Genomic DNA, 17,531 nt, shown 5'->3' on the forward strand with positions numbered 1-17,531 from the left:
CGTGTGTGGTTGAACACTGGAGTTCATTTAGCTGCCTCCTTGTATTTTCAGATTCCTCTCATTAAGAACATTTGAAATTACATGGCTGGATTTTCTCATGTAATTTCAACCAGGAGCTATAAACTTCATGAAAGGGCTCAGCTTTCTGTCAAGAGAGTGATCTATAGTCCACAGGTCCTGCATAAAATCTCGAGGGCACTGAAACAGAAATTGGCTGTATTCAAGGCCTACATGGGATGTGAACTCTCCAAGGAGATCAGAAACAGGCATTTTATCTTGTTTTGGTCCATGGGGCTGACAGATTTTTCTATCAGCTATGTCTTCTTCAAAAAATACTTTGTTAAAAATAGATTATAAGACAGAAGGAGAGAAGTTCAAGGAGCTGGACTGAGATTTAAACACTATCACAACAGAGGTTTTGTTATATTTAGCAAATAAATGATGACAGGTTTAATTACAAATTACTTTACAATAATAAATCCCAATCCATCAAGAAAGAGTTATGATCTTAGTTAATACTACTAATCATGTTTATCTTACCTCACAGATTTCTTTAGTCTGAGAAAGTTAAGTCTTAAGAGTCATTTCTGGATGCTGACAAAAATAAATGGTTGTCTACAGAATGTTTGTTCCACACTAAGGCAGATAAAATGCAAATCTTATGAAAGGAAAACACCCCAGTGATAGAAAAGACCTCAGAGGCTACCCAGTGCAAACTTTTCTTGAACAAGAATCTACTTGACCACCTACATGAGAAAGTATACAAATAAGCAAAATCAATTATAGGAAAACTATCTCCCCCAAACATTTTTTCCTAAGGAAGTCTCCAATGTCAGAAATGGACACTCCCAGGGATAGAAGCAACCAAGATATTAATGGTAGGGGAATACTGTCTAAAATGGCTTTCTAAAAGACTATAATTGAGATGCCAGTGAGGAGGGTATGAGGATGTTTAAGGAAGTAATGATAACACAACTGGATTGGATCAGAAGTTACATGTTCCTCCATGTCTAGATACAGATTAATATATCGTGGAAGATCCCTCCATGCCCTTAGGAATTTATTCCCATTTTGAGTGCTTTGTTTTGTTCTTCCCATCCAAACCCTACTGGGTAGGCATAAAATGAAGCACCAATAGTGGGCTGCCTTTCCATTTTATCTTTCCTTCCTTCAAAGAATCATGAGGATGAACTGGAAGACATTAACTAAGTGAGAGATGAATTAACTTTATTGAGATAAAAGACCACTGGACCGTACTATCTGCCTTGCTATAGTAGCTGGTAGACCCAGGGTGCAATAACCTGACCACATCTCAGCCCCATAACAAATCACATTTACGTGACAGTTGAAAATCTTATTTAAAAGACAGATACTCTGCTGCCTCATCCTGGCCTAGAGCTGATTTTGGGTCACTGAAGGTCATGTCCACAGAACAGAGATGCTGTCAGGGGCTACCAAATCTAAAAGGTTCAAATAAGGTCAGTGATGAGACCAAGAAGGCCAAAGTACTGACTCAGTATTACTACTGTGGGGAAGGGATGGGGAATATTTAGACACTTAGCACAATAATTCTGTTAGGGAACATGTCAGCAGAGACTTCCTCTGTCTGGTCTACCTTGATAATGTTCCTTTTGTACCCATAGAGGTCCTATTTCCTCTAACAGCTTTTTTCACCCATTGTGATGGCAAGTTTAATCCCTAGCAGTTTCTTGTCTCCCCAAGACACATTTACTGGGAAGCTGCCCAGTAAGTAGCCCAGAGAGGCCTCCTGCTCCCAGCATCAGGAGAGATGCCTTACATTGGGCAGGATGGAGGGGGAGAAGCTTGTGCTTTAAAATAGCAGAGTTTGCCAGGATTGTTTTTAGAATATGAAGCAGTGTGGAACAATGGAAAGAGTGTGTCTCTGTAGGGAGAGGCCGGCCCTGAGACTAAATCCCACCTCTGACACGTGCTCCCTGTGTGACTTTGGGGAAGTCATGGAAATTCTCTGGGCTGGAATCAGTCACCTGTGAGATGTCCTAAGTGCTCTTAAGGACTTCTCAGCTCCCTTACCATTATATGATGAATAAGTGATTGTAGAAAAACATTTATTTGGTACTTACAATGTACTGTTCACTGTATTAAGGACTGAAATAGAAAAAGAATAAAGCAGTCCCTACTTTCAATAATGAGAGAATATAACCATATAAAAGGATTACATCTCTATGGTAGAGGGAGAGAAAGATCCATAAGTCTTAAGGATTTAGCTAAGCGGACAGCACAATTCAGGATGGCTTCTGATTCAAGAAAATCTGGGGTCCATCCTGCTTCTGACACTCAGAAATCCTGGACTAGTCTGTAAAAAAGCAATTTGAAGAACAGTGCTATTCTGCATGGTAGAAGAAGTTTCCTTCCTGGAGGTTCCTAAAGCAATGATATCAGTGGTCAAAACAAATTATTCATCATTATTTTATTGTAGTTATTAATATTGACTCACTCTCAGAATGACAGCAGAGTCAAAGAAATTCTTGGCACTATCTCTAGTCCCTCAAATGCTGCTCACTCTTTCCCCATTACCTATTAAATAAGATCTAAATCCTTTCCCTGATACTAACTTTGTAGTTTCATTTCTCAAAGGACTTTTAGTTTTTATTTTATACATGTATACTATTTTTCTTCACAATATACTCTTTCTCCTTGGTATGCCTTGCACCAAACCATTATTACCTAGCAAAAATGTATTTATCCTTTAAGGCCAAGATCAACTATTTTCTTTTCCATGAATCCCTCCCTGATCCACTCCAGTAAGATGTGACCTCTCAAACCTCAGTGAAACTTGTTAAATAACTTTGTTTTGTAGAAATTTTACATATTTCTACACTTTCAGAAACTTTCAGAAAACCATCTTTTCTAATATCCTCCCTCCTTTCTTTTAATGTTGTTGTTTAATTATGTCCAGTCCTTTATGACCTCATTTGGGGTTTTGTTTCGTGTTTGTATGTTTGCTTTTTGGTAAAAATACTAGAGTGATCTGCCATTTCTTTCTTCATCTCATTTTCTAGATAAGCAAATGGAGGCAAACAAGATTAAGTGATTTACCCAAATTCACACAGCTAATAAATATCTGAGTTCACATTTGAAATCAGGCCTTCCTGAGTCCACACATGGTACTCTATTCACCCTTTTTTCTTTTATAGAGAATATCAAGTGGCTTATTCAGGATTACCAGGTAGGTTAATAGTGACAGAGCTAGAATGCAAACTCTGGCATTGTCTCAAAGCCGAGCATATAAGTTTTGGTCCACTGTATATCTTCCACTGTGTGTTAGTTATTCCTGTGTGTCTTTCTTATCTTTTCCATTTGACTAAAGGTTCATGGGATTCATGGATCAAGTCTCATATATCTGCATCCTTCAAAATGCCCAAGGGGTTTTGCTGTATACTCTGGTGATCAATAAATGTTTACTGAATGAATGTCTTAAATTTAAAAAAAAAACTACTTGGATTAAAAATAGTTACAAGTTTTGCAAAAATTACACCCATCATTATTATATTCTTTTTAATATAGTTTGCCTTCTTTCCTCCAAACTCTTCTATATGCTTGGCTACATTCAGATATGTAACAATATTCCTACTGGTATTACCCTTAGATAGACTACTTTCTAGTCTCCTGCTGTTACCAAGAAATGCATTAAGGCAAGTCACATGCCTTTCCTCATGTCAACAAATGATAGCTCAATTAGGCAGATAAGTATCGAGAGTCCTTTGCAGAATCTCTCTTTGGCCCATTCTGAGCAGTATTAGAAAAAAAAAAAAATTACCCTGGTTAGAATTAAGGGTAAGGAAAAGAATGCTTTCAATTCTTGAAATATTCAGCTATTGAATATTTCTGAACAAAAATAGGGTAAAAATGGATTTTCAATACATACATTCTGAAATTCAGCTCACAAATAAATTTGTTAATTAAATTAGATGATCAGATTCTTGGTGCATTATTTCCTCTATAACACTTGCAGTGATTTATATGTCTATGTTACATTACTAATTTATTAGCAATGTTGTGAGTCTATGTAAAATTCTTATTTGATATTCAAGCTTTTGCTGGAATTTAGAGATGAAATTAATTATGAGAAGAAAATATGACATATTTCAGAGTTCACACATTAAGACTTTCCCTGACAGTCACTTCTTTCCACATCCTGTCCACTTGGACATTACTAGGAGTGCTTCTCAAAGTTCTGAGATAGATCCCCTCCTCTTCTCTAAGCTCTATTGCTCTCCTCTAGAAACCTCTAGAGTTTCCACAGGCTTACTATCAATGTTCAGTTAGCTCTTAGAGCTTTATCTCTACTCCCAGACTTTCCCCTGAGCTGTAGTCTTCCATGGTCTGCTGCCAACTTGGCTTCACTAACAGAACTTTCTCTTCAGCCCCACACTCACTGCCTTCCTTCAAAGGCCCCATAGTCCATCAAGGTTCGGGGTATAATGCCACAAACATGGTCCTTCCTCTGCCTCACCCAAGCATGGAAGAACTTGCAATGGCTCGAAAATTCTACCTTCCCATCTCTAGGCTCATACCATTACCACCAACCTTCAGGCCTTCACAACCACATACCACATATAACCACATATAACCTAGATTCCCAGCCCCTGCTGGTGCTGCTGTTTCAAGTCTCTCCTGCAGTCTACCCTAGTCACTTCTGCCAAAGTGATTTTCCTTGAGCAGAGATCTGACCAAACCACTGCCCCAACAATAAACTCTAGTACCTACTGAGCTTCTCTAAGATGAAATTTTTAAAAATCCTCTGTTTAGCTTTCCAAGCCCTTTGTAATCTGGCCCCAATCTGTTCTTCAGGTTCATTGGAGATTATTCCCTCTTCTATAGCCACAGTGACCTACCTTTTCCTATCCCAGTTACTTTTCTCTGATCACAAATGCAATTCCTGGAATGCACTTTCTCCTTTCCTTCAATCATAGCTCCTAATAAGATCATTCTGGTTTCTCCCATGTGCTGGTGTCCTTTCTACTAAATTACTTTTTTATGTAATTATTTTGCAACAATTTTTATTTATTCTCTTTATATTTATTTCACACATACAAGCATATGTATATATATATACACACACACACACACATATATATGCACATATATGTACATATATATATGTACACATACATAAACATTCACACACACTCACTCATATTCGTCCTTGGAATATAGAGTTCTTGTGAGAAGGAATTACTTCATTTTTTTTCTCCTATGTTTGCATATTGTCTGGCTTATAATAAATACCAAATAAAAGTCTGTGGATTGTTGATCATGTATCATCTTTAAATTAATGTAGGTATATGAATAAAGAAGGATGGGAAGAAAGAAGTCTCTGAGCATCATAATAGATGTCACAAAGTTTATACATCATAGCTTACTTATTTTTCTTAACTGTCTTAAAATAAGGAGGAAGCATATGGCAGGGGAAAAACATGTATATCCTTTGTAAGATATGGGTAAGTTTCACAATTTGTCTTGCAACAAAATTTTAGGATTAGTATAAGGAAAGAATTTTACAAAACTAAAAATATATTTATAAAAAGTGAATTATTACCATTTTGGATTCAGATCTATGATTATTTTTAGCAATGCAGAGAATTTTAGTGTAGAAAATTTTCTCCATTTGTATAGGAAGTCATCTATAAGGAATGTACCATCTTAGGAAGATACCCAGTATAATGAGGGGCTAAACAACCTTCTAAGAATCACTCAAATATGGTGGTGGCAGATAGGAGAGAAAAACACTAAAGCACTGAAGAGGGACTCAGTTCAAATCTAGCTCTTCAAAAAAAAAAAAAAAAAATTAATGATCCCAGGACCTCACTAATTTGTTTTTCTAATTTGCCCTTTTCTATTTAAAAAATAATATTTTATTTTCCCCAATTACATGTTAAAATAATTATAAATGCTAGCTATTATTATTACTGTTTTTGTTTCACAGGAATCAAGATTTTCCTAATAATAAGTCTGAATAGTTATCCAAAACGGCAATTTCTCATGAGGTATGATCCTCATTTTTACATTATATGGACACCTTTTAGCACAAAGAATACTTACTCCTATTTTAAACAAAATCTCCATGTTGACCATGATGACATATATAAGGGGAAGCTGAGGCTGGAGAGTGCTTGAGCTCAGGAGTTCTGAGTTTTAGTGGGTCTAGACATTTGAGTATCCAAACTAAGTTTGGCCTTGCTATAATTAGTTTCTGGAAGACCAATTATCCAAAGATCACAGGTCCCATTTGCTGATCTGAGTTAGACCGGCCCATTAAGCGGTCTCTCTACTTCCAAGATGGGATGGCCCAATCTTTACAGGAAGACAGACAGTTGAATAAATGAGTGAATGAATCTCCAAAAGCAAGGCTACCAGGTTTGTCAGCCTACGGCAAAAATATAAATGACAAATTAAAAGAAAGCAGTTGTCAAAGGCAGGCATACTGACAGCTAATAAAAAGGAAAAAGATAGGCGCACTGAAGGAAGCAAACATAAGAACTCAAAAATATGACAATAGATTACTCTATTTCTATAACACTTTCCTTAGCTCACAATGCTATAAGAGACCGATAAGATAGAAGGCTGGGGCAATTTTAACATAAAAGCAAATAGCTTGATATACTTCAGTGAAAACTAGAGTATAATATAACTCATGCTCATAATTATGACCTTGCACCAACAAAAATGATTATGTGCAAAAGACTTGGGAAATAAGAGATAATATATAATATTATTTGAGGAGTTTTTCATGAATGGTTAAAATTTTTTTAATAAGTTTTACCACTTAAAAGGAAGGAGAAGAACAAATAAGTTATTTAGAACCATCATTCCTTCAGAAAATATAAATCTATGGATCAAGTTTCATACATCTGCATCGTTCAAAGTGCCCAAGGGGTCTTGCTAAATACTCTGCTGGTCAATAAAACTTGGATGAATTGATACACAGGGAACAGAACACGGCCAACAATTAATGTGATAATAATATAGTATAGACAAGCAAATTTCAAAGAACAGAGAAATCTGTTCAATACAATGACTGACAACAATTCCAAAGGACTTATGATGAAACGTATTCACTACCCCTGTAATGTCTGGGGTTGGTTTTCTACAGGTCCCCCGGAAGAGCCTTGTTCTCAGCAGAATAGACACCACGAGAATGGACAAGAATAGAGTCCAAAGTCTTTATTGTCTCTTACACAGTCTGCATTTGTTATAATCTGATTCAGTGTCCCTCAACATTCTTCCAGTCTGATTTAGTGCACAAGGCATGAGAACCACCACAAAGTTGGTCAAAGACAGAATGTCTGTCTATGGCTGACTTTGTCCTCAGTTTAAATACCCTATTATAATTACATCAACTGTAGAACTATTACATCACCATGCTAAGTACTTAGTATATGTAAATTAGATAACCATTGTCTCATCAGTTCCACTGAGTTAACACCTTGTTTCAAATATACTTCTCCAAAGTTCTGCCCTCTACACACCCCCCCAAAGGGGGTTGATAAACCTGAGAGAAAAGGATGAGCTTTATTTTTTATTACTGGAAATGGCTCCCCTCAATGTGGGGGGAAAGGAGGTGGGACAGGGTTGAAAATAAAATAAAAATGAATTTAAAACAAAGCAAAGCAAAACAAAATAACATTCCTTGGTAAGCATTTATCAAGGGCCTATTATGTTCCAGGAAATATGATAGATACTAGAGTTCCAAATATAAGAGACACTGTCTCCCCAAGAGATTTACAATCTAACAAGGAGATACAACATAGTCAAAGAATCCAAGTTCAAAGCCTGGCTCTGCCACTTCCTTGGTCAACTCTCAATATCCCTGAGCCTTAGATTCTGCAACTAAAAAATGAAAAAAATGAACGAGAGGTAGCTTCTTATGTCTCTTCCAGTGCCAGATGCACAAATATGTAAACATGATCTTTGCATGGAATAAGAGAAAAGTGATTTGGTGAAGGAAAAAATACTAAGAGAACTAGGAATGGCTCTTTTACCCTGAGATTTAAAGGGCGGCAGGAGCTCTTACAGAAATAGGAAAGATAAGCCTCTACTATCATTCAATTAACCAACAATCCAAGTCTCTTCATGTATTGTTCTCAAAGTTTTTTCTTTAAATTAGTTGATCTTCCCTTCCTTTTTGCTTTGAAAGGGAAGTTAAACATATAAAATTTCTATATAGGCAGATAGATACATGCCCTTAGTTGTAGTTCTTAGCTTTGGCAGTGCTTTAAACACAGTGCCTGACACACAGTAAATGGTATACGAATTTTAGTTGTAATTATTTTTATTACAATAACAAATAAGAATTAGTGAAGCCTATAAGCCTAAGGAAAGCTCATGCCTAAAAAGTAATATAGAACTGAAAAAAATTATGATTGTCTTTGATTGGAGACAAGAAATTTATATGCCTTTTCACAGTCATCTACAATTTCAATGAGTCACGTATTGGCTTTTATAAATTGGGAGATCAGGTCCTCCTGCAAAACACTTTGTGATACTCAGAAGAGGAGAGAATAGCCTTATTAGCTTAAAGGGTCATTATGGAATAGGTCTTTGACCCTGGCTTATGACCTCACTTCCAATTTCCAACCTAAAATCTATGGCAGCAGGGGAGGGGAGAGATGGTGGTGAAAGAAGGCAAAGGGAAAGACCAAAGATATATATATATGTCAAGTAAGATATTGAAAATGCCTAAACTATTTTTTCAACATACAGTAGTTCTTGACTTAAATATAATGCCTGATTAAAGTATCTGGATTGTAATGGGAGAGGCAATATGATATATTTTAAAAATCTGTAGCCTGATAGTTTTATATCTCTAAATAGCATATAGATTATAAAAATACTTCATTAAAGTGAAATGAAATGAATAAAAAAAATCCCCAGAGACATAATACTAGGTCATGAACAAAATACTTGTAATAGTTTTAGGAAGATCATGTATTATGTGGGTCTAATACCAGAACTTGAAAGTTATAATAACATAATTCAGGTACAATTTTTGTTATATGATGATATCAAATTGTCCAGGTTTTTAAACTTGTCCTCCAGAGTTTCTTCATCTGGACCAAATTACCTCTGAGGTTTCTTCCAGCTCTATTCCATAGATCTCTGTGATTCAGAAGGGGAAGAATGCTATGTAAGGAGTGGCCAGGGTGCTGAAGATTTTCCCCACCTCCCTATATTATCTTCATTTGCAGTATGACAACCCAAGCCGTTTCTTGACCTCTACCAACACCTGCAGTTGCTGCTACCTCTCTTTTCTGTTTTTAATAAAAAGTTCCCGCCAAGGAATCCCTTGGCTTTTACCCAAGTAAAAGCCCAAGAATGTACCTTCAAATGTATCAAACCACCATGCACTAAAGAAATGTCCAAACATGCAAATACATTATAGCAACCATGAACCAGAAAACGGTTCTGAGATTGATTGTACTCTGTAGAGCCAATTATTAGATCATCTTGTCCTGGGAAATATGACATGATAGCAGTGGAGTTTCACAAGTTGGAAGCTTTCTTCCTCAGAAGGCTAACTCCTTAAGAAAGCTGACTAATAAGAAGAAAGCGATAAATATCTTCAGGTTGTTTCTTTCAACTCTCTACTTACCAAAACGATCAGAGTATTGAGGCTTCCATTTTAATTTACATTTAAATAGTATGCTAAATCAGCACAGATTTTACATGCAATTTGAGAATCATGTCCCTAAAGGCAACGTCATCTGGGGGAAATGGATAAGAACATAGGCCTCTGCAGAAAAATATGCTTGCAGGCAGTACTATCCTGGGAGGATTTAAAATCTGGAGCTTCTTCCCACTGTTGATAGTGCTGAGACGAATAATTATTCATAATCACTTCCTATCTTTTACTATCTTGTTCACATTTTAGAGTAGAAACAGCCTATTACAAGTAGCCAAGACAGAAATCTGAACTGATTTAAAGCTAATAGAGGCTCTTCGCTCTGTTTCTCCTTCTCTTCAAAATGCAATTAAGACCATTACATCACTGAAAATTACATGCCCGAGCTATCACAGAATGTATCTGCCAAATACAAAAACTTACAGAAAGTCCTTCATGTAATAATGATGTTTTATCAATTTAATTACAAACAACAAGAAAAGAAACCAAAAAGCACACCTAAAACCCCAAATCACACTCCCAGAAGTATCCCAATTGGGGTGGTCTAAATTAACAGTATCTTGGTAGCCCAAGGATAGTAAAAGCAGACTGAGCTACCAAATTTCATCATAGTTATAGCAGCTGTCTTCATGCCTGGAGGAAGCTGAGTATTTAACAAAGCAGACAGCTTGGCACTGGCATCTGATTAGCAGTGTGTGTATTGTCGAATAGGATATGCTGGGCTCTTTTGTTTCACTGTTTGATTAGAAATCTGGAGAGCAGTGGCATCATGTAACTATATAATTCAGGCTTCTCCGTGAGGTAAATGGTTTGTGATGCTCCCCACTGCTAGGTAAGATATGAATGTGCTTCACTGACCCTTGAAAGATATAGATATTACAACTGTTTGGCTATCCATTTATTTCCAATAATGCATGACCCAAAAGTTCTTAAAAATATTTTTAAAAATATTAGCAGACCTGAAAAATGTCTATTTAAAAAAGAAACTCTCTAAGAGTTTTTAACTCAACTTTATAACTCAACTAAATCTGTCTGAACATTTGGGGTGTGGGGGGGAGGAGGACAGGAATGGGGGAACTGGGAGAAGAAGAGATGTTTATTTTGGTTTGCATAAGTAGAAAACTCTATTCAAAATGGTAACAATCCAAACAATGATTCAGACTTTTTACATTTCACTCATCTTAGCTGAAAATCCAGTGGGAAACTGTACTGCCCTGCCCTGTACATCACTGCTGTCCTGAATCAGGTATGTGTACTCTGAATTACCAAAAATAAAAGGGGGATGGTAGAGGGTGTCCTCACCATATTTTCACCCACAAATCTGAAAATCTATCATAAATTCTGGGACTCCATGCAAACAATCTACTTCAATAGAAGTACATTCTTTTACTCTATCAAATCCATAGGAGGTAATCAGACTGGATGTTTTATTCAACAGGGCTGAAGAAAATTGTTCCACAATAGGTTAATTCAAAATGGCAGCATAGAAAATGCATCTGTCAGTGGGGATCAAATTACAGGGCAAGCTTCTCTCAATGCTTAGAAAAACAAGTCTGCAGTTCTACTGATTATGTGCCTGTGTGTGTTTAAAGGGGTGGGAAAGGAGCTAAATATCGGAGCTAACCTCCAATTAAAGTCAATCATAAAAACAGCCAATTTAATGAGTGCGGATTTCTTTGGGTAATTATAACACCAACCACTTTTTTCTCTTTTAAATCTGTAATTCTGCCTTCTTGTTATTGCCTGCTTTGTCATTAATCGCCTCAGGACCCTGATTCCCTAGCAACAGACTGCCACCACACATTTGGCTCGGGTTCAACATTTTCTTTGTGAGAAATGGAACTGCTGCTGCCGCCTGGGCTGCTGTAGCTTGACTGGCTGTGCAAGGGTTCTAATAATGTATTCTTCTGAAAAATCACATGATCAGGAGAGCAGGGACTGAGCTCCATTAATTACTGTGCTGAGGAAGCTTATCTACCATCTAAAGGCTGGGCAGGGAGATGTTAGAAAGGAGGGGAGGTGCCTCTTCCATCATCAATAATTAGAAGGTGAACATTTACAAATAAATATTTTATTCTTAGGTCGACGGATTTCTACTTAAATTTGTTGGGGAAAGGGAAGAGCACTATTTCTCAAATGTTGCTTTATGAATCTTGTCTACACAAAGTAGCCCCAAGGATTCCAAAGAATTGGTTGTCACTCATCACCACTCTGAAAGTAAATTAACTCATGTTATCTTGTCAGCTGTTTTTCCCACTTAGGGCAAAAGTGATTAAAATAGCTGTATGTGTAAATAAATACATTGTTAGATGAGGATTCATTCTACATATCTTTTTAATCTGACTATGACACAATAAGGTGAAAATTTGGATGCAATTCAATATATTCAATTATATTTATATATAGTCAACATATTTATATTTAAATACCTTGTAATGAAAATATTTAATGAAGTAAAATCTGTGACTATCATTTATTTAAGAAGTGAATCACAGGATTTGAAATGTACTTGGTGGTGTCACTGAGATTTCCCAAATGCACCTTAAGTTCAACATGTCCAAAACATGTGCATTATCTTTTCTCTTCAAAACAGGAATCATCAGCTTCTCAGTCACCCAGGCTTACAATCTTGATGAACCATTACCTCACAGATCTCTGAGAGTCTTCTCCCAGATTAATTCTTTTATGAAGGCAAACTTGGACATACTTTTTCTCAATTCTTCCCTACTCTTTAACTTCTGAATGGGTATTGCCTCAGACAAATTGAGACCTGGGAAATCCCTTACCTGAAAAAGGCCAAGGTGCATCTGGGACCATATGCACTTTTCTTGACCTTCTTGCCACTGGACTCTGATGATTCTGGTAGAAACAGTGAGACTTACTGTTTTGAACAATTCTACTCACTTAAATCTAATTCACTTAAATTTAATTCAATTTGAAGATATCACCCTCTTTCTCTTTGTCTTTAGTCTTCTTGAAGAACAAGGACCACCATCACTAACAAGGACAAATTTGAAAGCTTGTCCCTTTACATTCTCTCTCCTAGATATCCCTATCTCGACATTCATACAGGTTCCACTCTTCCTCCTAAGACTCCTACAAGAGCCTTCTCACTGTTCTCCATGTTATAAGTGTTTCCCATTCTAGACTCCTGAAGCACATGTCTGACCAAACAACCCCAGTGAACAATAAAACTTTGATGGTTCCCTCTTAACTTCCAGGAAAAAATATAAATGCTTCTGCCTGACATTAAAAATCCTTCACATTTTATTTACTGACTACTTTGTCAGGTTTCACCTTGCATGCAGGCCACGATTCAGCAAAACAGGGTCTCTTTGCTCTAAGTTGTACATGACATCTATCTCCTGTCCTTGTGTATTTGTACTGGCTGCCCACATGCTTGGAATACCTTCCCTTCTTATCCCTGCCTCTTCTTAGGTTCCCCATTTTTCTTTTAAGACTTAGCTCAAATGCCAACTTCTCCAAAAGACTTTTCCCAGTCCTCTCTCCCAACTTAGTGTCTTCTCAGAAGCCACCTTCCTGGCTTTTCTTATATTTATACACACACATACACCCCTAGAGCATGCACATAGTTGTTTTCACACTTATCTCCCTATTAAAATATGAGTTCCCTAAGGAAAGGGATTGTTTTTACCTTTCTTTGTAAGCCCAGTGCTTAGCACGGTGCCTGGCACATAGTTAACACTTAATAAATGCCTGTAGACTGACTGACATGCCACAGAAATACAACCCTAAACTAATGGTAGTTATGGAAATTAACATGATATGTCAGAAATGGATGGCTGGTGCCCTGTTTCAGTTCTCAGAAATATGGATATACAAGAATGGCAGGTTTGGGGATTGCTGTCAGGACATGATCATTTAAAATACCCCAGAGTACAATGAGTATTATGGAGGCATCCATGTACTTGAACAGCAGTTAGTGGACATTCCCATTCCCGCTAATCTCCACATATTAGGTTGCCAGTTTCCTAGAAAACATAGTGCCAATGCCAACTTATTGGAGTATCTGACTATACTGAATGACTTAAATTTAGCCATTACATGTAAAATATAATTAGAATGAAATAATGACCCATTCACCTAAGTAGGCTTCTGAAAAAGTCCCTTTTTATATTCATTTTGTTAAAAAAAAAAATAGCAGAACAAAACTTGAATTGTATTCTGGACCTGATTTTTATTTAAACAATATTACATACTACTGATATTATGTATTCCATTATGTGGGATCATGTTGAGATTATATAATGTATTGTTATATCTATTATTCTCCTCCAAAATATTTCTCCTTGGATACCTATCCTGAGACATAAAGTTTCTGTTATGATTACAGGATGGTATTAGATTTTTATGAATGTATATTATTTGTATTCTTTAAATGCTTCCACAAGCTCAAGAAAGCACATCCTCTACTCTTTCATCTCAATTAGGGCAGTCAATTATTGAATTCAATCTGTTGGCTCACAAAAACTGGATTTTACAGTGCAGATCATATGATAGTGCCATGAGTGTAAATGACTACTTTTATACCATTCAAGATGCTGAGTCTATTTTTGAATAGCTAGACCTCATGATACCAATGACAGCTATTTCTGAATTGAAGAATTAAAGATGTTTCTGCTGTTTTGAGGCTTATGAAGGAATAGGGCTTAAAACTAATCTCACCTTCAACCATCCTCCCCTTTTCAGATCTATTGTTGCAACCATTTCATGTGGGTTAACTTTCCCTGAGAAATGGTTGAGAAAGTCAATGTCTTTGCTTTTATTCATTTCCTACATTTTTGTTTCAACAGCTTGCTGGAACCAGGTTGAAATTTTTATAATTATAGTGATTACTTTTAATCATTATTTTGTTCTTCTATTATATAAATTCCAACATTTTTTCTCTGTAATCAATGATTTTGACTGTTACCGGGGAGATGAACCTTAACTCCCAAAACAATAACCAATTTTGTCTAGACTGTGAGGACATTGTAAACTTAAATTTTTATAACTCTGTTGGATGTTTACCATTTGCAATATCTGCTAATTTTCTTTGTGAAGAAAACATTAGTTGCTTGAACTTTGATATCATGAAGGTTTTCTTTATGATAACAAAGTTCAAGCAACTAATGTTCTCTTAGTTTCAAACTTTATTTTTTTTCAAACATATTCTTTTTGCTGCCTCCAAGGCTATCTATGCAGAGAAATCACCTAGTATCTATGGACTTATTTTCAAAGATCTTGTTCTTCACAGAATTTCTGTTTTACATCCAAATAAGAATGGCATTTATTAAGTGTTAACTATGTGCCAGGCACTGTGCTTAGGTGAATCAGTGGTCAGTCTGATGTGATGACCGCGTATTTTAAAATCAGCTGGAGTCAGGAATTCAGGTTAAGGGAAAAATTTTCAATCTTTATTCTCAGTAGAGGTGAAGAAGGATCGGAGGTAAAGGGGGATCAGAGGTGAAGGGGGGATTGCCATAGCAATGTGTGCAGCTGTGTCAAGAAGCCAACCAGACAAGAAGCCAGCCAGCCTTCCCTTTCCCTTCCTGTCTCAGCCCCTCTGCCTCCACTCACCAAAATCGTCATTTCCTATACAACATATGAGGACTTGCTCAAAGAGTGGGCAGGGGCCATTCTTTCTCCAAGCATATATATTAATAGAGTAGGGTCCAATTACTATTTAGCCTCACGTGCTTGGGATCTCAGTGCATTAACTCGAGCTTCAGCCCATTACAATCTGACCTGTACATCATGTGTTTCTGTCCCCTTCCGTCCACTTGCATGGTGACTGCTGTGGTTCATTCATTTGTTACTGCTTCCTGAACCAATGTAACGGACTTCAAATTGGCTTCCCTGCTCTAATCCATACTCCACTGTAGATGCTTAAATGGATTTCTAAGATACAGAGTGGCCATAATACTCATCTACTCACTTCTCATTATTCCACTTCACACAGTGTACATTCAAACCAAAATAGACTACTTCTTGCTCTATGACACATTGCCTGCCTCTCCAACTCCCAGGATTCCATTAATACCCTTTCCAAACTATTTTTCCACAAATCAACAGTATCACTTTCTAAAGAGGGAGTGTCAGTCAATTACACTATGATTTCATTCACCATTCCAGTGATTTCTCAGATACTCCTCCCTTTCCCACTCACAATTGCCAAAATCATCCCTCCTCCTCTTATTTGTTTTACTTAATTTATGTACATTTTGTTTTTAATTCTACATTCTGCTCCCCTAGCCATACTAACCTTGAAATAGTATGTCCCTGAGGGTAACTTGTGCAAAGTTTCTAGCCCATGATAGGTATTTAATAAAATGATTTTTAAATCAAATTGAGTGGCCAACTTGTAGCCTGCCAACCTTAAACCAGGTAAAACCTGGGTCACATCCATGACCAGAAGAATATAATGAAGCATCAGAGCAGTATGTTTCTGGAAGGCTGATATATCATGTATAAAACTTCTTAAAAATCAAAAGACCTAATTCCAGGAATTATTCATTGTTTGTAATACTGTCTCAGTTTAAAAACTTAAATCAACTACCATTAACATTATAGATAATTAAATAGAAGAATTTGAAGATTACAAAGAAGGAAGAAAAATCTGCACTGGATCAGTCTGACACCTCTGAGCAGCATACTTTCATTCATGTCCTAACAATTAACCACCTTTTCTTCCTAAATTTATGTTCATTTCCTCTTTCTTCCCTAATAACCATTCCATCTATATTTCCTTTAAATCTGTTGCCTTAAATAAGAAGAATCTTGGTGTCCAATCTAACCATGTAGTCATTGTATGGCTCCTTCCAAAACTCCTCATGTGTTGAACATTACCCCTCAAAGATAAGAATTTCAACTCACATATGAATCCCAGTCCCCACAGTCTTACTAGTCTTTGAAGATGATACCAAATCACAAAAATGTCCAGCTGGGAACTGATGAAGCTGCATGGCAAAAAGAGAACATCTCTTAGATGGGCTGAACAGGCAAATGAAAGGAGTTATCTTGAGGGAAGATAAAGAACGTTAAGAAGGAAAAGTTCCCAGAGGAAGAAGGCTGCTAGGAGAGAGATAATAAATAAGTAAAGGATACCAGGGAAATAATGGAAAATCTAACACTTTAGTCTAAAAAATCAACAGAGCAAATAAACCAAATATATGTTCAAAATAAGAGTTCTTGTTTTGAAGGTTGAAAATAGAATCGTCCCTTCTTCATAGTTTTCTTCTTTAAAGTCCATGGTGAAAAAAAAAAGGGGGGGGGGGGAACTCTCTTATATGTTAGGCTCAGCAATACTATCTAGGCAGGCACAATTCCTCTAGAAACAATTCTATGTTATACTTGAGAGGGAAAGCAGCATGTGTATCATAGAATTCTCTACTGTAAAGAATGTGGCACTTAACTGCTTACCAGAATTAAATAGAATTTTCTTCCAATAAAGACTAAATAGGAACCCCCAAACTCTAAGAAGTTTATTTAAATTGCTTATCACTATCTACTTTTTGCCAAGTTCAATTTTCAATGTAATACTACACACATACAAATTGTGTAAATGATATTTTACCAAACAGAGTGCTAAATTCTTCTGTCAAATCTAATCTGTGACTATCTTCTAAGTCTTTGGTCTTTTCAAAAATTTACACAGAACATCCCTAATGGACAAATGGATTGAGCTTAAAACATTAACTGAAAGCCAATTGCTTGGGATTCTGGACGTACTTTTCCAAAGGGCAAAAATTTAATGCTGGCTAGATTTTTCAGGATAAATCCACAAAAACTGATTTTATCTCTAACACATCATTATTATATTCTATTGATGAAAAAGTATTAGACAAAACAATTATGATATTAGTAA

At 36.4% G+C, this 17,531-nt stretch overlaps 1 protein-coding gene across 3 annotated transcripts in view; it reads right to left on the minus strand.

The window, feature by feature from the left end:
- The window catches only part of ADK (adenosine kinase), a 618,595-nt gene that overhangs the window by 267,963 nt on the left and 333,101 nt on the right, over nt 1-17,531 (minus strand). The gene's annotated exons all lie outside the window — the stretch shown is intronic.

The sequence above is a fragment of the Sarcophilus harrisii genome, chromosome 2 (assembly GCF_902635505.1).
Source record: "Sarcophilus harrisii chromosome 2, mSarHar1.11, whole genome shotgun sequence".
In the NCBI taxonomy this organism is placed as follows: Eukaryota; Metazoa; Chordata; class Mammalia; order Dasyuromorphia; family Dasyuridae; genus Sarcophilus; species Sarcophilus harrisii.